Source organism: Sebastes umbrosus, chromosome 5 (assembly GCF_015220745.1).
Source record: "Sebastes umbrosus isolate fSebUmb1 chromosome 5, fSebUmb1.pri, whole genome shotgun sequence".
NCBI classification, from domain to species: Eukaryota; Metazoa; Chordata; class Actinopteri; order Perciformes; family Sebastidae; genus Sebastes; species Sebastes umbrosus.
The window spans coordinates 3,146,376-3,160,020 of NC_051273.1; the positions used below are offsets into that span (position 1 = coordinate 3,146,376).

The 13,645-nt window shown below is 44.0% G+C and overlaps 1 long non-coding RNA gene across 1 annotated transcript in view; it reads right to left on the reverse strand.

Annotated features, from left to right (window-relative positions):
• The window catches only part of LOC119489025, a 29,005-nt gene extending 15,636 nt beyond the window's left edge, over positions 1-13,369 (reverse strand). The window contains exons 1-2 of the long non-coding RNA XR_005207076.1: positions 12,982-13,369; positions 1,074-1,178 (exon numbers count right to left, since the gene is read on the reverse strand). This is a non-coding gene — a long non-coding RNA (uncharacterized LOC119489025). The remainder of the gene's footprint in view (positions 1-1,073; positions 1,179-12,981) is intronic.
• Between the last annotated feature and the right edge of the window lie 276 nt (positions 13,370-13,645).

Here is a 13,645-nt window from a genome sequence, read left to right on the forward strand (position 1 = left end):
GCACAACATACAAAGATTTAGTGTTTCCCTTCTTCATCTCTGCGGGTTGGATTTAAATAGTTTTAGTTTAAATGGTTCCTTAAAGGTCTTATTGATAATAAGTTAACAAATATTGTTTTAAAAAATAACACATCCACAGAGCATTTAGAAGGTGCAAAAATAAAAGTATTGGTTTTCCTGAATTAAAAAAAAAAAAAATCAAACAGTCCCACTGTCTAATCTTTTAGGGCTGTCAAAGTTAACTCGATAACGTATTAACGCAAATTCGTTTTAACGCCACTAATTTCTTTAACGCATTATTGCAATCAATCTTTCAGTGATTGTATCGGGCTCAGTTTTAAAGCTAGAATGAAGAAGCTGGTATCATATGAAACTATGAATCCATTGGTACCAACCATGACATAAGAGCTTCTTGCGAAGGAGGCTAAATAATGCTTGCGCTAAATTTTGTCGAGGAAAAACTGTTATGGCCATTTTCAAAGGGGTCCTTTGACCACTGACCTCAAGATATGTGAATGAAAATGGGTTCTATGGGTACCCACGAGTCTCCCCTTTACAGACATGCCTACTTTATGATAATCACATGTAGTTTGGGGCAAGTCATAGTCAAGTCAGCACACTGACACACTGACAGCTGTTGTTGCCTGTTGGGCTGCAGTTTGCCATGTTATGATTTGAGCATATTGTTTTATGCTAAATGCAGTACCTGTGAGGGTTTCTGGACAATATATTTATTTCCAATAATGAATATACTGTATATATATACATTTGCATGAGGCAAGCAGAGAAAAAGATGGATAGATAAAGACAACAGAGAAGTTGAGGTGAAGCAGGTGACTCAGTCAGGATGGTTGTTCTTCACCGGGTGGCTGTGGCTCGACGCCAGGGACAACACACACACGAAAACAAACACGGGCGCACTCAAACACATAACAGAAACACACACACACACATGCATGCAAACACCAAACCCACCCCAGGTACACAGCTGACTCAGGTGGAAGGGCAACAGAGGACAGACAGAAACACACACAAGACAATGTATAACCCTGGAGCAAACTGTGCTCGCTTACCTCTCTTTCATCGCTCAGCTTTTCCTCGTTTGCTCTTCTGCTTCCCTCTGCGGTGAAGGCCAACGCTGCTAGCACTCGTTCAGTTTCTTCTTCTCGTGCCAGCTACTTTCATGGACAAGGGAAAGGACAGAAAGGGGAAACAAAACCATTAAGAAACTGTTTGGAATGGAGATATCTCTACCAGCATCACACATGAAGAGAAATAAATATATTAAATACTCCATTCATAGAGTCGGGCCTTGTGGGAATCCAGTTATTGCCTCAGTTATCTTTCAAAACAGTTTCTTACTCGGCATCTTGGAAGAACATATGAACAAGACGGGTGCAGAGATTACAAATCGATACGGTTCATGACCTAAGGAATCTTACACAATTGTTTAAAGTCAAGAAATATGTTGTTATATTGCATTTCATCCAAGTGTTGAGATATACAGTTGAGAACATGAGCAATGCTGAAAGACAACAACCACTGCTGTATTTGCAGAGATTGCTCAACGTATGGAGGAATGAGGTTCAAACTGGGTTCAGGGAGCACCGACTAGGAGCCATAAAATGATGATTATTATGCTCCTATATGGCTGCATGATTGCCATTTACAGTTTGCATACCTGCGTCGGCTTGTTACTTAGTGCGTTTCACCGTTCAGTTTTTGTTTGCGGAGGCCAAGTTGACGTGTAATTGTGCTGCTCGGAGATAGATTTTATCGCGACCATACTGCTCCGTAAATTGACAAGGTTTGTGTGTATGTGTGTCTTACAGTGCACTGATGAAATTGCTAACAGCTGTGACAGCAGCCATCACACACACACATGCTTTTCGCCCATCTCATTTGTAGCATACAGCTGCACAGATAAAGCACGAGGGTTAAGCAAATATTGTACAATGGCCAGGAAACAATGAACCATCCCCATCCCTCCCCTATCTCTCACACTCACTGCAGCGTCGCCAAGTGTGTGTTTGTGTGTGTGTGTGTGTCTGTATGCGTGTGAAAAAATGACTGGCACTGCTTGTCCTCTTTATTACTGTGAACAGAACAGACACCCCTGCTCCCCTCCCATTCATTTTAATCTCTATTCTTAATGATAAACCTCCTCAGTCACACTCCCCGCTCCGTCTGTACCCCTCCACCCGCACGTCGACCCTCTGCAAAACCCCAACGAGGCAGCAACAGTGCTCCTTTGTTTGCCCCCCCCCTCTTCTTGCCCCCTTCGTCCTGCCCCGGACGATGCTGGTTGGCGGGGACGGAGGCATGCCTCGACAGGAACGCCGGAGGAGAGGAAGGGAGGGAGCGAAGGATGGAGGGAGAAAAATATGTAGGTGGAGAGGGGGGGTCGTAGGGGTCTTACAGTCATTTTTCAGTCATTCATTCTTTCTATCTTTCATTTCTTTACTTTTCTGTCCATTCAGCATTACATGAGAGGGGCTTCTCAGTTTGTGACTACACCCTCATTGAACCCACCGACTCCAGTTGACTGAGAGTTGTAGAAAGTTGTTTGCAGAGGACTATTTCTGGTTTGCACCAGGAAGCTAATTTTAAACACCAAAGTAAAGATGGAGAAAAAAAAAAACTTTGACTGCAGATTTTTTATTTCTGTTCTGAGAGAACAAACACTAAAAAAAAATAAGCTCTATTCCTTGGCTTTTACATTTTAAATGGCTCAGAAATAATGTGGGTGATATTCCAACAGGCGAGTTGCAAAAATAACCTTTTAAGTACACAACTTGTAATTTCTCATTTATGCAGAGAAAATACAGGACCTGCCCTTTGAGGTTAGTGAGGACATAATTTTAGCCGTTTGGTCCTGGTACCACTGCAAACCCAGTTCCCTAATAGCATAAATACTGCTCTTGTAATGGTGCCTGGGGCATGTCTCATTTGGAAGTGAGGGAGACAGCATTTTCTTTTTCCCCTTAGCCAAAAACACGCATGTACACACACACATACACAGACGCCATGGCAGCTCCAAGGCAATCGCATCATTAACCCCAACTAATGTACAAACATTATGTTTATAGAAAACGTCTGTCCAGCTTAGACGCACGCACACAGCCTTTGCTAATTCATTCCGTGTGTGTGCAAGTGTGATATGTTAGCTATGACAACGTGTGTGTCAGCACTGCTGTGAGTGTCATGTCTCTCAGTGTGCGTGTGTGCACTTTGTGTGTCATGGCTGCCTGTGTCTACAGTGTCTGCTGTGACAGACACGGAGAGAACATGACAGAGAAAGTGAAAAAAAAAAAAAAAAGTGTGTGAGAATGAGTGCTAATGTGTGTGTGTGTGTGTGTGTGTGTGTGCTGCGACTGCCAGTGATGCAGCACACAGCCTTGATCTAGACTCCTGCCTCTCTCGGACCCCCCGCCGCGCCTGCTTCATCAATCAATAGGACAGATGAAGACAGACTCCTGCCGTGCCGCGAGGAAAAACGGTGGCTTGCGTGCGCGACCGTGTGTGTGAGTGTGTTTCTGCATGTGTAAGGAGGCTGAATGCCCTCGGGGAGAACGTGGCAGACATGACGCAAACCTTCAAGGCTTCCTGCCCACACAGAGATCATCGGTAGTGGATTTGCTTTCTTGTACCACCAGAAAAAAAAAAAGTTAAGACTCTATTTGATATCTGATTTGCATAGACTGATATATTTACCTGTGTTTTAACCCTGTAACCTTATCCACATCTAAAACAGATGTAACACTGGAAAAGATGTTACCGTGTAACCACAATTTCCTCACCTTTTGAGGACTATGGGTTGTGGGAAGCGGTGCAACTAATTTTGGAAGCGTTTAATATCCGCTAAAATCACGCTGAGATTGAAACTGCTTTGATACCACAACTTTTCTCCCTCTTCTACAATGTAATACCAGGAAAAAAAAAAAAAAAAGCACCAAAGAACGCATTTCCGTTGGTCAGATGAGACTTTCACCCTGAACCCAGGAAAACTCAATTACACACACACACAACTGTAATTACTTACTCCCTCACACACACAGCCCATTGATGTGTATATCTACTCTCCTTAAAACCCCGGCTATAAAAAACCTCTCAAGGGCTTATTCAAAAATCTTTATGAAAATGGTTTTAATATACCTTCAGGCACAGTCAAATGAAGTGGAAAATACTTAGAAGTTAAAAAAAAAGAAAAACTTCCACAAGCAGACGAGGCAGATCAAGTGAACTTGTGATATTTTTCATTGTTTGAAATATTTTCTGTCAATTAAAAAGCCTGTGAGACTCAGCAGTAAGAGAAACACCTGAAACAGCCACTCATGAGAGCGTGTGAAGGCTAAAGTGATCAAAAATAGGCTGTTGGGTGTCATAAAGACCTGGCGCTTTTACTCATCTGCAAAGTGGGAGGGTACGCCCTTGGGAGATTATAACCAGTTGTATATTGAGACAAAGTGAAACGATTAGTCATTGCAGTTGTACGTTTGTGAGTCAGAATTAGCAGCAAGTTCGGCTTGAGACTGAAAAAGTATGGTGGACCTATAGTTAAGTATGTTCCTATAGGTCATAATACGATTCAGGACACACAAACTTTGACACTTTTGATAACCTTTTCAGAAATATGGTTGAGCTGGAAAGGCTGTATCCCTGTGTATGTGTTTGTGTTTCCATTTCTCATAAATTATTTACAGAAGAAACACATGGTTTCAAAGCGCTTTACTGCATTTAATGGTCTCTAACTAGTTATTATGGTGGCATGCTGTTAAGGAAACCTTTAATTTCAATGAATTTGAAGCCAGATTCTGATGAAACAGTCCTCAAAGTGCAGCAAAATCAAGAACGTAAATCATTTTCCCCGATTTCAAGCCAAGTAATTAACAGTGAAATTGTAGACGCGAGTGCAGAAATAGTAGGAAGCTATAGAATTGGGTTTATTTTGTTACTGGGAAGGAGGAATGTGTGTCATTTCCTGGTGCTCCAAATGGCCAAGTGACTTGAATGCAAAGCCACAGAAACCATTTCTCCCACAGCGCCTAAATCCTCCAGAACTGTTATCAGTCACTGGGAGGTTTTGCCTCCTCAGTATGCAGCGAGAGCGTTTTGTTTGTTTTCAATGTAACTTGTGATATTTGGCCGGGGCTCAGTGCCCTCTTTGTTAGCCATTGTGTGGAGAAGATGAATGAATCTTTCTTCCAAATTTCATACAGAGATGCACTGTGTGAAACCATAGAAACACCTTTGAGACCATTAAACTAAGTTCCAGACTATGTGTAGGCACTAGGAATATATATAATCTGATATAAAGCAAGTATTAAGCCTTGAGTTAAGGTAAATTCTTCTATAATGTTACACCTCTATATCACAGATCTTGTTTGATGAATTTCAAGCGTTAGTTAGCTATGAAGTGTTACTCCCAAACCCCAACACACACACACAACAAGCCCATTGATGTGTCTGTCTACACGCCTTAAAACCTCGGCTATAAACGTGTCTCCAGAGCTTATTACAAAAATCTTTAGGAAAATGGTTTCAATATATCTTCAGGCACAGTCAAATGAAGTGGAAAATACTTAAAAGCTAAAAAAAAAAAAAAGCAGGCGACACAAGCAGGCGAGGCAGATCAAGTACATTTGTGCTATTTTCATTGTTTGAAATATTTTCAAGTTAGCTGTGTTGCAAAATATTCTAATTTACTTTCTTCTTTCAGTGATTGTCCCACATGTTTTGAAGATGCTTTTCAGCAGCCTTCACACATCAAGAACATTAGTGATAGCGGGAACAAACGACGCCATGGCGCCTCATTGTTCAAATTCGAAAAAAAAAAGAAGCTGTTAAAGAGTTTGATGGATTTCTCACGCTAGCAATCACAGATTAGCAAAGATGCGAGCTTTGGCTGAGAGCATTCTGGTTTATTGATGCATCTGTGGAGAAATGAGCATCGCTTCCTCTTCTGTGATGGATCTTTCTCTGCATGACTGTTGAGCGTCGGCGCAAAATGGCAGAGCTCTTGTTTGGGGCGACTCATAACACATTGTATACTCATAGATCAAATGTGCTTCTTGCTGATAAAATTCGGAGAATATCCTCATACGTCACATTTATGTCACGCAAAGGCATTTACGGAAATGCAAAAATGTCATAATGTAATAACAGAATGGGCTGAGAAATGTGACACAGTCGCTGTTTTTAAATCAGTATTAAATGACTTATAAGCATAAATACGCAATTACTACAAACATAAAACGATTGTAACAGTGTATGAAGAAAATTGGCTGTATAAATCCTCAACCCTAAAGAAAAATCCAGACATGAAATCCTGTGTCAGTTCCTAACCCGAGATGCCCCAATTGCATAGGCACATTGTGTGATTTGACATTGTACCGACGCCTGACGCTCAGACAAAGGAGCCGGTGCAGGCCTCGAGGGGGCAGATGACAAACACTCCTAAACCATGGCCAGACATAATCCCCCACCTCCCGCCAAACCCCACAACAAACGCACAGTGGAGGGGGACTTATTCAGAACACATTAGGGAGGTGAAGGAGGCCAGGCACTGAGGGACTCTCCCCACTTGGCTGTCCTAATCATCTGAGACAACCTCTCCAGAGGCAGACCCCCGCCCCGATCCCCTCTTCCCGCCTACAAAACCCCACCCCACCCCCTAACGCATGACCCAGACACACATCCAGGAGAGTGTACAAGGGCGGGCGGCCATGAAGTGGGGAAGCTGACCAAATTGAACAGCCCGCCCTCCGGGAGCTGTTGTTTAATTGTCCGTCTTCTTGGTCCAAATTAAACAAGCTCGAGCGCGTTCAAGTATCCATACAGACACACACCCCTCCCACCGCAAAAACACCCCACTTTTAACAGACTGGCACGTTCCATAGAGCACGCCATTGATGCAGAATGATGAGCGAGACCCCATTGTCTCGTTATATTGTCTTCAATTAGGCAGGAGATGATGGGAGACAATGAGAGAAGCATTTGTAATCATGAGCCTCCCAAACTCATGCTGGGAAACAGAACTTCATTATGCCCAATGGTCCCTCATCGACGATAAAAACCCAGAATATGTGTGGTTCATCCTTAGGAAGTTTTCAAGCATAAATGGCTCGGAAAGAAGTGAGTCACCAGGAAATACTGTAGGGGGTTCTGAAACTGAAAACAACAACAGATATGGGTCGAGGCCACTCTTCTTTTATTTGTGCTGCAAGTGAACAGCAGGTTTCAACCGGAGAAATCACATTCATCTTCTTATTATTATATGTCCTGTGCACTTACCTGAACCCAGATGCAAGTTTGCCAACCGGGTATTTAAAGTTTTAAACGTCAAAATCAAGAGAGCTGGTTTGAAATTAGAGGGAAAAAAAATCCCTGATAATACTTTAAGAAGAAGGAGAAAGTCGGTGCTCTTCTGAGCTAGTTATTCAGGGATGAATTTACAAGTGTAGCCATGTCTTTTCATCTTCACCACATAAATGTTGTACAAGCTTAGCTCTGAGAACAGAAGCTCTGGCGGCGCCGGAGTCAGCTCAGAGCCATCTGTAGAAATTAAACTTCTTTAAGAAAGAGAAAGAAAAACTCGAGAGCGCATTATCTTCATTTACCTGGAGAGCATTCAGCTGAGAAATGACTCCAACCCGACACCTCGCCGGCTTTGTAGCTCAACCCGTCATTTAAATCACGCTCCGCTGTAGCTGTTAGGCTTTGATAGAACTATCCGACCGGACAAATACAGCTCTCATAAAATTGTGCAAATGATTTCTTTCAACTGGGATCGCGGCGGTATTGTTCCCCATCCCTGACCCCCCCGCCACCCACCCACCGCGTCTTTCCTCTCTCCTCACGGCACAAAGAGCTAATCTGAGACGAACACTCGCACCGGCTCTGACACATTGTCAAACCAAAACCGGGGTGATTTTATTTTCTTTAAATCATGTAAGTGAAGCATGAGGTAAAAGCCATCATCCATGGAGGACAACAGAGGGGTTAGAGAAATAGCTGCGTTAGTTTTCTCCCCGTGCGCTGCAGAGATTATACATTATGCTCCCCTTTTACCCATCTATCCCTTCAGCTGTTCTTCCACGTACAGTATCAGAGAGCGACCAGATAGATGCAGAAACGTTTAGGTTTTTCCCCATTTGCAGATGAAATCAGTCCACGATGGATGCCAGTAGGAGGGATATCTGTCAAGTCGAGCGGCCCTGGGGCCAAACAACCTTTCCTGCAAGGCCCCGCTCCCTTATCTGATTCCAGCAGACGGGGGCGAGATGATGGCCATGCCAGCCAGAGCCTTTGATTTTTTAAGTATATCCCTCTGCTTACACACTGCTTTATTGATCGCCGACAGACCTCATTGTGTTCCTCTGCTAAAAGAGCGCTTTGAGAATGCTCTGTCTGTAATGTGATCACCCAGATGAGGATGGCAGAGAGGTGGATGGACTCTAATCCTCTTTTTGCCCCGGTCTTCAGCATCGTCTTTGGTGATTCTTGTGGATCGCCGCTGTCAAGTTTCTGTCAAGACGACTCCCCTCTTCCTGACGTTTTTTTATGGGTTATGGGTCAGGGCATAATCCACACTTAAGCCTCACCTTTTAATGAAGAACGATAGCTAAAACTGGTGATCTAGAGTGATAGTCAAATTTGATACCAACCACATTCCACTCATTTATTCACCCATTTGCAATCGAGTTGAATGAAATGAAACACATACTACAAAAGCTGTCCGGTCGACCTTTCAGCAGCATCGATTTTCAGCTCATTCATGATCGTTTTTGACCACAGGCTAAATGTTAAACGTGCTCGTCGACCTCTGTGGACCTGACACATTCCTCTGTATCGAACAGCACCGAGCAGCAGCACAGAGTAGGAAGCATCTGCCTCGTCACTCCACCCAGATGGCAGCAGAAAGTATGTAAATTGGTTCATTAACCTTACAGTGCTATAACCAGTGGGCCATGCAGAGGGCTCGTTCCATTCGGGTTTTCTTGTATTTTATTAACGCCCATTAATGGCATTGGGAAACTTTCCCTAATGGCCTGCGGTGGTTCGCTGTGGTGTTATCAAACACTGTAGTAATTATACATGACATCCATCTGATTAACAGTCTTGTGATTATTGCACCATGTCAGATGATCTTTTTTTCCCCCCGATTAAAGACAGTCATCCATTTTCTAAGCGAGAACATATTTCAGAGGAAGAAAGAAAGAAAAAAGAGGCCTTATATTTTCACAGCGCTCCCCCACCCCAGCAAGCAGGCGTGGATCTTTAACCCCAAACAATAGAATGGCACGAAGAAAGAGAAGCAGGGGGGTGAAAATGTTGAGCGTTTTCATACGCCGTCTCCCCCCCGAGTGCTTGCAGAGTGTGTGAAAAATTAGCTTTGCAGTGTGAGCTGCCAGCAGTGAGGGCTTGCACCTGGAGCAGGGAGGAGCATGCTACGGGTCAAGGGTCGCCTCGTGGGCTAAACAGGATTGGAGTTCTCCATCTTCCTATAAGAAGGCCAGACGACCCCTGCGGCTGCATCGCACAACACGGGCCTCTCACACACCCCTTCCTTTCCTTGCCTTCTCTCCTTGCTCTCTCGTTCACCTCCTTTTCTCTTTTCTCCTTTGGAAAAGGCGCAGTAATCCATAATCCACTCAACTATCAGCGGCTCAATTATCCCTCCCGTTCGCCCATTTTCTCCCCTCGGATGGAGATTCAAAAACAATTAACCTCTTCACGGCTGGGGACTTTTCTCAGGAAAGGGCACGGTGGTAATTGAATGACTCCGCCATTTACATTCCTGACCATGACTTCACTCCTTCACGCATAAATCTGGTTACCGTAAATCCTAATCGGTGGCTTTGTGATTGTCCAATGTCATTATCACGGATGTTGTATTATCACGCTATGAAGACAGTATTTCACTTCAAGTGGGATTTAAACAGGACAATTTGTTAATGTTTACATAACACCCTTCTGACCTACTTAATAGATTAACATCATTTGTACTCAAACATGTTGACAGATTTGGGAAATTATGCCTGCAGTGAACCTAAAATAATAATTATTCTTGTGTCAAACTCAGTAGACGGTGCTGTAAACTGGTACAACTGGACTATTTCACACCAAGTGTCTATAAGCTATGGCGCATCCCCCCACATCCTCAGCCTTCAATAAAATGTTGTCTTCTCCCCCTTCGTTATGGCGGGGCCTCCTATTCATCTCCAGGTAGAAAGCCTCAAAGTGTAGGAGGGAAGAACAGCTTGTTGCACCCATTGAGCTTTTTATTACTTCCCCCTTCAAAGGGTGGTGGCCGAGGAAGAGACATCCTCAACCTCCTTGATGCCATGATACACAGAAAAACACACACAAACAAGTGGCAGGATTTCGGTTGGAGCTCTGTGCAAATTTTACCAACACTTGTTCTCCAAAACATCCCATCTGAGAAGATTACATGGTGGCGGGTGCAGAGAGAGCCCGTTCCAGCTGTTAGGGGATAATCTCCTAACAAACAAGTTTATCAAAAATGGACATCGTCGACAAAAACAACTCAGAGATTATTAGGCTCATTCGGCTAGAAACAGAAAAACACGACACAATTTTCACTGTGTCGTCAAGCAAACACGTCAAACAAAGACTTCAGCCATTTTCCATAAAGCGAGCTAGCTTCTTATCTAGCTAACCCAGCAGCAGCAGCAGCCAAATGATGTAATCCCTAACCAACACACATTGAGAAAACAAAGAAGAAGAATGAAGAGATTCTTGAAGATGAATTTGTCTGATAAAGAAATGCACATATCGAAGCGTTTTTACAAACTCCCACCTCTAATTAGTGTTTTTTATTTCCTTTTGCTCGACTTCAGAAGCCGCAGCGGCTTAAGACCCGACTCAAAGACGCCCGGCGTCAGAGTCGAGGTGCGACAGAAAGATATTATTATTTCACGTTTATTTTTGAAGCTCAAATGATTCGACTCACGTTCATTAATAATGCGATAATTATTTTATTGACCCTAATTCTTTTGAATTCCAAGACTCAGGGATTAGCATCATCATATTGGAAAAACTTAAAACAAGGAAAACATCAAGCTGACCAGAGATATAGGCCTACAATTAATGTAACGCTTCAAAAAAGAGCCAAGTAGCACCGCACGTAAACCCCCCAGCTAATTGAACGAAATAGAAAATAACTACGAGCAACATGGCCATACCTATATTCTTGCAGACGCTCGCCAGAACTGCATAGCTGAAATCTCACTCTCTCTCACACACACACACACACACACACACACACACACACAGAAGAAGTCTTTGATGTTTCCTCATGAGTGTGTGTACTGCAGCTGTGTGAGTCACCCACACTCCATCCAAATCCATATAGGCTACACAGCGGCAGCAACAGTAGCGATAAAACTGCAAACTCTTTACCACACACACACACACACACTCACAAACTCACAAACAACATAGCGTGTCTTGATTGTGGATGGAGAAAGAGGCCGAGGCACGGGCAGCGCCAGCCAGGCCAGCATGAGGACAAAAAAAGAGAAGAAGAAGAATGGAGTAGAAGAAGAAGAAAACCTCAAACAACTGGCTGTGCTCCAGACAGACTGGAACTTCTCTTGATCATTATGTCTAGCCTTCAGGTGTCTGGGGTCGGGCCGACTGTAGGTGGTAGTTAGGGTTGAGGGTGGAGGGAGGACAGGGGGGGGGGTGAGTGTAGATAACACAGCAGCCAGACAAAGAGGGAATAAGAGGGCTGCCTACATACCACCAGCATCAAGGAAGGGAGGGTGGGAGGCAAGGGAGGGAGCGATGAGAAGAAAAAAAGGAAGGGTTATAAAAATTTCATTAGACAATCCTTTGCCGAAGTGACTTTCTGTATCGGTTTTCTTTTTTTTTGTGTCAGCTCCCCTCCCTTCTAGCTCTTCCAGAGCGCCGCCGCCGCCTCAGAGAATGGGGCAGACAGATTTTATAGGTCCTAATTAAAACCATCTGAAGCCTTTCAAAACATCAAATGGCCCCGGTCCCCCCCCCGCCCGCCCGCTCTTTCCCTCTGATTGTGCAGAAATCATGGAAAATCACCCATTTTTTGCTTTGGTTCCAAAATGTACCTACATTTTGCCACATCGCCCCCCGAATCCCCCCCTTTCCTCCTCCCCTGACCCCTCTAGCCCCTAATTTCCAATCAATAAAAGGGTTCAGTGAGTGACATGACCCCATTGAGTGTCTGTCAAATTCACTGGGATTTGACATAAATGCTTGTCTGGCAGAACAACTCATTCTGTATAATAAATTAAAAAATTAAAAAATAAAAAAAAGCAGTTCTTTAAGTGAGCCTGACCTCAGTCTAAACTTAAGGGACTTTTTTTTTTATTTAATCATATCCTGCATTGGGAATGTCACCAAATGTTATTAAAGATCCACCCTTATCCTGCCTGCTGGCGGGTTGAACTGAAGTGCAGCCCTGCTTTAGTGCGCTTCAAGTACTCCATTTTCTCTCTCTCTTGTCCCCCCTAATTGTCCTCATTGAGCCGTGTGGACCGGTTGCACAGGCTGCCTGCCTGGCTGTCTGACTGGCTGGCTGTGCTGGCTGACTGACTGAGGTCAGAGGGTTTACCGTGTGCTTTTTATCTATATTTCATGCTATGGCGCTGGAGTGCAGACAGACAGACAGACAGCACATCCACAATGAGAAAATGCACAGAGACGCACAAAGACAGGACACAAATGAACTTAAGAGAGCTCTCAAACAGCATCAAGTGAAGTCACATTATGTTTAGCGATGAAAGCATTTGTTTTAATGTTTAATTCTTAGACTTAATAAAAAAAAAAGGGCAGAAAGGACACGGCGCAAAAAGTGACACATGCATTTATAAAACTGAAGTCGACTACAAACAAAACTATAAATAGAAACTACTACTTTCCGGAATGGGAGCAGTAAATAAGCGATTACAGAAGAGGAAAAAAAAAATATCAACTTACGATTCATTTCAATAAGTTCTTCTGGGCGCTATTGTCTCGAGCCCTGCATGCGCCTCTCCGGGCGCTTGGAGACGGACAAAAAGTCTCTTCCTCTCCGGCTGAAGCGCGCTCACTCTCACCGGACAGGAGACGGTTCAGCTTCATCATGATGGCGATACAAGTTTTGCGTAAAAGATAAACACCTGGGTTTAATTCTGCCGAGGACAAGTCAGTCAGTCAGACGTCCGATTCCGCCGGTGTCAGGTCTTCAGTGATGCCTGCACTCGCCGGGATTGAGCGCTGAGAGGAGAGGAGAGCGCACAGAAAGGCGCGTCATGTGAGCAGGAGGAGCGCAGCGCCCATTGGCCAGAAGAGGATCAGTAGAATCAGGCTGCTCTGCGCGCTATTGGCCCACGACCTGGAGCCGAGAGGCGCCTCCTCACTTGGCTGTGCGCAAGAATGTGAGTGCGCCTCACTGTTCATAATTTTCAGCAGCCGGAGGAGGGGGGTGGATGGGGGGGGTGGGTTGGTGTGGTGGGGGTTAGTAAGTAACAAATTGTTCTGAAGATCTGCTTTTTGTCATCTTGGAGTTACATGGAAGGCAGCAGTGTAGGGTAATGCACACATTCTGGTTCTTCTCTAAAAAAAAAAAAGAGAGGAGTGATTGAAAATGTCTGGTGAGTCA